At 39.3% G+C, this 9,576-nt stretch overlaps 1 pseudogene; it reads right to left on the reverse strand.

Moving 5' to 3' along the window:
• Nucleotides 1-291: 291 nt before the first annotated feature.
• LOC101699211 (protein CDV3 homolog pseudogene) lies at nt 292-1,113 on the reverse strand (annotated as a pseudogene).
• Between the last annotated feature and the right edge of the window lie 8,463 nt (nt 1,114-9,576).

Genomic DNA, 9,576 nt, shown 5'->3' on the forward strand with positions numbered 1-9,576 from the left:
ATTTTTAGTAGCTGTAACCTTCTTATCCAGAAATTGTGATCCACATGAAGTCCGCAAAGAGTGCAGCAGATCTGAGGTAGTCAACCCTTACAAAGGCTCAGTATCTGAACATAAAAAGATTTTCCAAATGACCACTGACTGAAGGTTTTGGGTTTTTTGTATTTGCAGAGTGATTATGAAAAAAGTGTTGAATCTAGTTCACACATGTAACAATGAAAATTCCCCTAAATCCAGTATACATAAAGAGCAGTTGTGACACTTTAAACTTCCCTAGTGCAACAGGCTGGTCACTTGCATGGTCCGCATCGGTTGCTGTAGATCCAACAGAGATCAGATGATGAATAGCTGTTCATGGTGGTTAGCTGTGGTCTAGTTACCTTAGAGGGGTTGGCAAAGACCATTCCTTAATTGTACTGTGTGTGGCTGCATTTCTGGTTTTCAAGCACAGCATACTGGTTGTCTAGCTGAAGTTTAAGGGCCTCATTTTCTGAAACCTCATCCCTACCTCTATTTTTGTGTCTTACTACTTCAAAGCTCTTCTCTATTTGTTTATCCTTCTGGCTTTCTACATGCTTGGCAGTGAACTGCAAGGATAGAAACTGTATCACTGTATATTTCTGGTGGTCCTTGTGGCATTTTCCTTGTTGTGGTTAGCCTGGCCCCAGGAGGCCTATACACACCACTACTCATTGCCGGTTCTGGGGTTTCAATTACTGGAGCAGGAGGCCCTTGTACCAGAGCTGTTTTGTTCCAAGGACCTGAAGATTTCTCTATACCTCTACCACCTCCACCTTCTTCCCAGTTATCTCCTGGATCTTCTCTTTTTTCATTATCATCTTCTTCCTTTTCACTTATTTGCATGGCCTGCACTCTGAGTCTGCTGTAATCAACCTCTTTTTGCTCAAATTCTTTCCACTCATCTTCATTCTTCTTCACAGCCTTCGTGGCCACCCTGGGGCCCACAATCCCCTTGCCTGCGACCCCGCCATCGCCCAACCTGCCCCCTGCTGCTCTGCCCGCAGCGTTGGTGGCACGGCTGCTCCGCTCCTTCTTCTTTTTCTTGTCCCTCTTGATGGAGAAGTTGTCCAGGCTCTGCTCCTCCATCTCGGCCATGGCCAGGGCCTCCTCGGCCCAGATGGGTGGGGCCTGCTGCAGGCGTGGCCCATGGGGCTTTGAGCTCCAGGTCAAGGCCGCTTCTGCGCTCATGCTGCTGGGTGCAGCAACGCCTCAGCTCCGCGAGGTCGTCTCTGCTCTGATATTTGTAATTTCCTCTTGTATGAGCTTTGGGTTTGTCATTCTCTTCTCTTTCTAGGAGCTTGAGGTTCAGCATTAGATTGATTATTTGAGCTCTCTCTGTTTTCATTCACTGCTGTGAATCTCCCTCATAGCACTGCTTTCATTGTGTCCCATAGATTCCTGTATGTTGTACTGGCGTTATCATTTACTTGTAGAACTGTCTAATTTCTTCTTTAATTTCCTCTGTGGCCCATTGGTTGTTCAGGAGAGTTCAGGAAATTATTCAATTTCCATGTGTTTGTGGGGGTTTTGTGTTTTCTTATGCTATTGATCTCCAATTTTGTTGCACTATGACCTGATAATATACAAGGGGTAACTTCAATTCTTTTGCATTTAAACATGTCCCATGAGCTAGCATGTGGTCTATTTTGGAGAATGACCCATGTGCAGCCAAAAAGAATGATGTTCTGATTTTGTGGGGTGGAATACTCTGTAGACATCTATTAAGTCCATTTGTTCAGAAGGTAGGTGTAGTTCTAGGACTATGCTGTTGTTGATTTTTTGTCTAGATGATTTGCCTATTTGTGACAGTGGGGTATTGAGGTCCCCCACTACAATTATATTGGTGCTTATTTGGTTTTTCATGTCCATTAATATTTGTTTTGTATAGTTGGGGGCATTCGTATTTGGTGCATATATATTTATGATTGTCATCTCTTCCTCTTGGATTGTCCCCTTTACAAGGATGTAGTGGCCTTCTTTGTCTCTCTTAATTAGTTTTGGTTTGAAATCTACTTTGTCTGCAAATAAGATTGCTACTCCTGCTTTTTTTCTGGGTTCCTGTTGTGGAGAACTGTTTTCCATCCTTTTAATTTCAACCTATGAATTTTTTTGAATTAGGTGTGTTTCTTGTATACAGCATATTGTTGGATTTTGTTTCTTAATCCATTTTGCCAGTCTATTTATTTTGATTGGTGAATTGATGCCATTAACATTGATGGTTATAATTGATGAATATTACCTCATCCTTGCCATGATGTTTTCCTGTTGTTGGCTCTTTTATTTTTTATTTTTCCCCCTTTCCCTTTAGTTTCTTGCCTTGCCTGGTGGCTTCACTCTTTTGGGGCTCACAACTCATGGAGTTGTGACCTTCATTGCCTTTTTCTAGGATATTGTTTAGAATTATTTGGAGTGCTGGTTTGGTATTCATGAAATTTCTCAGGTGTTCTCTGTAACAGAAGTATCTAATTTCCCCATTGATCTTGAGAGATAATTTTGCAGGATACAACAGTCTAGGTTGGAAGTTATTTTCTTTTAGGCCTTGAAATACTTCACTCCAGGCTCTCCTTGACTTGAGGGGTTGTGTTGAGAAGTCTGCTGTGATTCTGATGGGCTTTCCTTTGTAGGTGATTTGTTTCTTTTCTCTAACTGCCTGTAGGATTTTGGTCTTCTGTTGGGTTTCTGGGATCTTGACTATTATATGTCTAGGTGTAGATTTTTTTTTATCGTGACTAGTTGTTCTATATGCCTCACTTATCTGTATGTCCAATTCTCTACCTCTGTCTGGGAAGTTTCCTACTATTACTTCTGTGAACAGATTTTTCATGCCATTTGTACTTTCTCCTGCTTTTTTGTGGACTCTTATCAGTCTTATGTTATTCTTCTTTGCATTATCTAGCAGCTGCTGGATTGATGTCTTGTGATCCCTTACTACTTCTAAGAAATCTCTCTTTTCAGGGTCACTAACCACAATCCTGTCTTCTATATCTGATATTCTATCTTCACATTCACTCAATCTGCTGTGAATACTTTCAGTGGAGTTTTTAATCTCCAGTATATCTGTTTGAGTCTGTTTCATGGATTCCATTTCTTTGCTATGTTGGGAGTTTATGATTTCCATTTCTTTCTTATGCTGGGCATTCATGGCTTCTAGCATGGTCCTTGGCTCATCTATTCTTTATCTATATCTGTTCTAGAGTCTCTAATCATGTGTCTCACTTTGCTCACCATCTCTGTAGTTATCTGGGAAATTATTTCTGTTTTGAATTTTTCTAGAGCCTCAGTCATCTGTTTTGTAACTTCCTGTGCTATCAATTCAGGGAGTCCAGGTGGTTGATTATCATTTTTCCTCCTCATTTCCCCCAGAATTTACCTTTGGTGAGCTGGAAGTCTGGGTTTGTATCCTCCCAAGGTGTCTTCTCATTTTTAATTCTGTTGTTGATGCTGTTTTTTGCTTTAATTCCTGGGCTGATACTTCAATATTTCTTATTGTGAGTATCTTTATTACCTGTGTTTGGAGTCCCTATAGTGTGACTGCTTCTCAGAGATATCTTCTAGGTATAGCTGTACTTTTTAGGCTTTGAGTCTCTAATGACTCTTAGGCAATCTTGTTTTCAGTATACAACGGAGGACTACTGATTAGATCGATCACAACACCTTAGCCCAACTGACACAATCAACATCAACAATAGCATCAAGGCAGAGTAGGAGGCTTCCAGGCCAACCTACCACCACTCCCAGGACAGAAGAGGCTTCTCGGTCAATGTGTCATAGCTCCTAGTGCAGAGTAGGAGGATTCTGAACCAACCTGCCCCTGCTCCCAGCACAGAGGAAACTTCCAGGTTGACATGCTACAATTCCTAGCCTGGAGGAGGCTTCCAGGTCAATGTGCCATAGCTCACAGTGCAGAGTAGGAGGCTTCTGGGCCAACCTACCACAGCTCCCAGCAGAGAGGAGGTGAGCCACTTGGGAAACAGCACCACACACCCACCCCCTGTTGAAATGAGAACACAGATAAACAAGTCTCAGGACCAGACTTCCAGATCACCTAAAGCAACCCCAAAGGGAAACAATATGGAACACTCTGATACCCAACCACCTGGACTCCATCAACTGGCAACAAAGGAGGATATGGAAAAAATGAAATTAGAAATAATTTCTCACATAACAGCAGAGATTGTGCCCATAGTGCAAGACATGATTAATAAATCTAGAGATGACACAGAAAAAAAAATAGAGGAGCCGAGGAACATGATGGAATCCCAACATGGGAAACAAATGGAATTCATAAAACAGATGCAAACAGATTTCCAGGAGATTAAAAACTTCACTGAAAGTCTATGCAGCAGAATGAGCCAATGTGAGGACAGAATTTCAGATATAGAAAATAAGATTGCAATTAGTGACCAGGTAAAGAAAAATTGCTTTAAAATTGTAACAGACCATGAGAAATCAATCCAGCAGATGCTAGACAATGCAAAGAAGAATAACATAAAACTGATTGGAGTCAATGAAGAAACAGGAGAGAGTGCAGATGATATTAAAAAACTGTTCACAGAAGTGATGGTAGAAAACTTCCCAAGGAGGGAAAAAGAGCTTGACATACAGATAAGGGAGGCATATAAGACTCCAAATAGCCTTGATCAAAAAAAAGTACACATAGGCATATAACAGTTAAGATTCCAGAAACCCAACAGAAGAACAAAATTCTACAAGCAGTGAGAGAAAAGAAACAAATCACATACAAAGGAAAGCCCATCAGATCACAGCAGACTTCTCAATGCAAACCCTCAAGGCAAGAAGAGCTTGGAGTGATGTATTCCAAGCCCTAAAGGAAAACAGCCTGCAACCCAGATTGATGTACCCTGCAAAACTATTTTTCAAAGTTGATGGAGAAATAAGATACTTTCATGGCAAAGAGCACCTTAAGAAATGCATGAATACTAAACCAGCACTCCAAAAATTTTAGACAGTATCCTAGGAAAAGACAAGGATCACAACCCCAGGAAGCCAAGCAGAATGAATCCACTGGGCACGACAAGATATTTAAAGCAGAGGGGGAGAATCCAACAAAAAGAAAAAGTCATGAAAATGATAAGTCAATATGTATCAATTATAGCCCATCAATGTTAATGGTCTCAACTCACCAATCAAAAGAAACAGACTGACAGAATGGGTCAAGAAGCAAGATCCAACAATAGGTTGCATACAAGAAACACACTTAATTCAAAAAGAAACTCATAGACTGAAAGTTAAGGGGTAGAAAACAATATTCCATGTGACAGGAACCCGAGGAAAAGCAGGAGTAGCTACCCTCTTTGAAGATCAAGTGGATCTCAAACCAACACAGATTAAGTGAGACAAAGAAGGACACTATATCCTTGTAAAGATGGAAGAGATGACAATCATAAATATCTATGCACCAAAATCATAAATATCTGTGCGCCTCCTTCCAAGAGAAAGAGATAACAATCATAAATATCTATCCACCAAACACTAGTGCATCCAACTTTATAAAACAAATACCAACAGACATGAAAAATCATATGAGCACTAATACAATAGTAGTGAGGGACCTCAACACCCCACTGTCACAAATAGATAGATCGACTAGACAAAAAACAAGCAATGAAATACTAGAACTCAATCAAACTCTTGAACAAATGAGCTTAACAGATGTTTACAGAGTGTTCCACCCACAAAATCCGAATACACATTCTTTTCAGTTGCACATGGCTTGTTCTCCAAAATAGACCACATACTCACACATAGAACATATTTAGATAAGTGCAATGGAATTGAAGTTATCCTCTGTATATTATCAGACCATAGTGCGATGAAATTGGAGATCCATAGCAAAAGAAACAGCAAAAATTTCATAAACACATGGAAATTGAACAACACACTTCTGAATAACCAATGGGTCACAGAGGAAATTAAAGAAGAAATCAGACAGTTCCTTCAACTAAATGACAATGCCAATACAACATATAGGAATCTATGGGACACAATGAAAGCAGTTTTACGAGGGAAATTCATAGCAGTGAATACTCATATTAGGAAAGCACCAAGCCCAATTAAACAACCTGATGCTGAACCCCAGGCTTCAAGAAAAAGAAGAGCAGGACAACCCCAAAGCTCATACAAGGGAGGAAATTATAAAGATCAGAGGAGAAATCAATGCAATGGAGACTAAGAGAACAATACAAAAAAATCAATGAAGCCAAGAGTTGGTTCTTCAAAAAAATAAATAAAATCTACAAACTCTTAGCCAACCTTATCAGAAAAAGGAAAGAAATGGCCCAAAGCTATGCAATTAGGAATGAAAAGGATGAAATTACAAAAGACCCAGCAGAAATCCAGAGGATCATCAATACCCACTTCGAGAACCTGTCGGCCAATAAGATGGAAAATACAGAAGAAATGGACAGATTCCAAGATATGTATGACTCGCCAAAGTTGAACAAAGAAGACCTAACAATTCTAAACAACCCAATATCAATCAATGAAATTGAAAATGTAATTAAAAACTTACCAACTTAGAAAAGCCCAGGTCCTGATGGCTTCACTGCTGAATTCTACAAGACATTTAGAGAGGAACTACTGCCACTACTGTTTAAACTCTTCAATGAAATTGAAAGGGAAGCAATACTCTCAAATTCATTCCTGGAAGTAAGCATCACCTTGATCCCCAAAGCGGAGAAAGACCCAACCAAAAAAAGACAACTATAGGCCAATCTCACTAAAGAACAGAGATGCAAAAAATCCTTAATAAGATACTGTAAAATGAATGCAGAAGATCATACACCCTGACCAAGTGGGTTTCATCCCAGGGATGGAGGGATGATTCAAAATATGCAAATCAATGAATGTAATACACTATATCAATAGAGCCAAGGACAAAAACCACATGATCATCTCAATAGATGCAGAAGCATTTGACAAAATCCAACACGCACTTATGATAAGAACCCTACAAAAAATTGGAATTGACGATCTCTACCTAAATCTGACAAAAGCCATCTATGAAAAACCAACTGCCAATATCATACCAAATGGTCAAAAACTGAAATCCTTCACACTCAAATCAGGAACAAGACAAGGATGTCCACTATCACCACTCCTGTTCAATATAGTTTTAGAAACATTAGCCATGGCAATTAGACAAGAGAAACAAATAAAAGGAATAAAGATAGGAAATGAAGAAGTCAAATTGTCATTATTTGCAGATGACATGATACTCTATATAGAAGACCCCAAGAACTCCATGAAAAGTCTTCTAGAATTAATAACCAAATTCAGTAAAGTAGCTGGATACAAGGTCAACACACAAAAATCAATAGCTTTCCTCTACATGAACAACAGACTCACTGAGACAGAAATAGGGCAAACAATTCCTTTCACAATAGCATCCAAAAAACTGAAATACCTAGGAATCAAACTAACAAAAGAAATCAAAGAATCTTCTCTGAAAACTATAGCACTCTGAAAAGAGAGATTGAAGAGGATATCAGAAAAAGGAAAGACATCCCTTGCTCCTGGGTAGGAAGGATCAACATAGTGAAAATGGCCATACTTCTAAAATTCCTATATAGATTCAATGCAGTCCCAATTGAAATTCCAGCAGCATACTTCACAGAACTTGAGAAAACAACTCAAAACTTCATTTTGAACAAGAAGAGACCTAGAATAGCCAAAGCAATTCTAGATAATACAGACATGGCAGGGGTATCACAAACCACAACTTGAAACTATACTACAAAGCTACTGGGATACAAACAGTATGGTACTGGTAAATAAACAGACCTGAGGACCAGTGGAACAGATTACAAGATGCAGAAACAACTCCAGACACACTCAGCCACCTCATCTTTGACAAAGGAGCCAAACATCTTCACTGGAGGAAAGATAGCCTGTTTAATAAATGATGCTGGAAAAATTGGGTTTCAATTTGCCAATGACTAAAACTATACCTATGTCTCTCATGATGCAGTAAACTAAAATTGAAATGTATTAAAGATCTAAATATTAAAGCAGAAATGCTGCACCAGCTGGAAGAGAGTTTAGGAAGAACTCTTGAAGTCATTGGTGTAGGAAAAGATTTTATGAACAAAACCTCAGTTGCCTGTGAACTCACACAAACAATCAACAATTGGGATCTCTTCTTACTAAAAAGCTTCTGCACAGCAAGAGAAACCACCAGCAGTGTAAAGGGACAACCCACAATGTGGGAAAACGTGTTCACCAGCTGTCCCTCAGACAAAGGTCTACTATCAAGAATCTATAAAGAACTTTAAAAAATTAGACCTCCCAAATGTAAAGATCCAATCCAAAAATGGGCATCTGAAATGAACAGACATTTCTCAGATATAGAAGTAGAAAGTGCAAATAAACATTTGAAAAAACATTCAACCTCACTGGTCATTCAAGAGATGTAAATGAAAACAATGCTGAGATTCCACCTCACCCCAGAAAGAACGGCTGCTATCATGAAATCAACAAATAACAAATGCTGCTGGTGCTATGAGGAAAGAGGAACCCTGCTCTATTGCTGGTGGGAGTGTAGACTGGTGCAACCACTCTGGAAATCAGTATTGAGATACCTCAAAGAACTAGTACTGGAAGTCCCATTTGACCCAGCTATTCCCCTGCTGGGGATCTTCCCCAAAGAATTAAAAGAATCATGCCACAGTGATATATGCACACCCATGTTCATAGCAGCACAGTGTGTAATAGCTAAAACTTGGAAACAGCCCAAATGCCCATCAACTGGAGTCTGGATTAAAAAAATGTGGGGTTTTTTTTTTAATAAAATGGAGTACTACTCAGCCATAAAAAATGAGAAATTAGAGACATTGCTAAATGGATGGACATTGAGGTGATACTCTTAAGTGAAATAAATAGGACACACATGTGTAAATACCAAATAGTTTCTCTAGTGTGAGAAACTGAAAGTGTAAATAAGGACTAAAAGGTATAGTAGATAATGTGAAATAGGAAGAAAAGGGGCAAAGGGGCAAAGGGGACAGGGAAGTGGGAGGTGTAGGGGAAAGAAAAGAAGGGAATGGAATTACTGTGAGAAAATGAAAAAATGGAAACAAAGTCTTTGTAAATAGGGAGGGAAGGAGGCTTTGAATGGAGAGCAGGGGAAGGGGGAAAAAATAAGAACCAAGAGAGACTATGTAAGAGTGCAAATTTCCAATGATGAATGTCATTGTATTGTATACCTAAAAAATACCAATAAAATAAAATTTTTTAAAAAACAATAGCATCAAACGCAGCTTAGAAAAATGACAATTTGTGGTAGCAGTTAATTTGTCACTTTTAACCACGTGACCTAGATCAAAGTCTAGGGCCAACCCAAAAATGTTTGTAGTAAGTAAACCTTTCAATATGGCAAATTTTCCCTTTGGGATAAGGATTTAGAAGGGGTTGGGAAAAGGGGGATAGAGAGATATAGGGAGAGGAAAAGGTTGGAGGTGAGGCTAGAGGATACAGGAAGATCACTCAAATTGTGGGAATCTGTTGAAGACAGGAGGAAAAGACAGCAAAAGAAAAGAA

The sequence above is a fragment of the Heterocephalus glaber genome, unplaced genomic scaffold, assembly GCF_053883595.1.
Source record: "Heterocephalus glaber isolate CG9 unplaced genomic scaffold, H.glaber_assembly_v1.0 deba00001509, whole genome shotgun sequence".
In the NCBI taxonomy this organism is placed as follows: Eukaryota; Metazoa; Chordata; class Mammalia; order Rodentia; family Bathyergidae; genus Heterocephalus; species Heterocephalus glaber.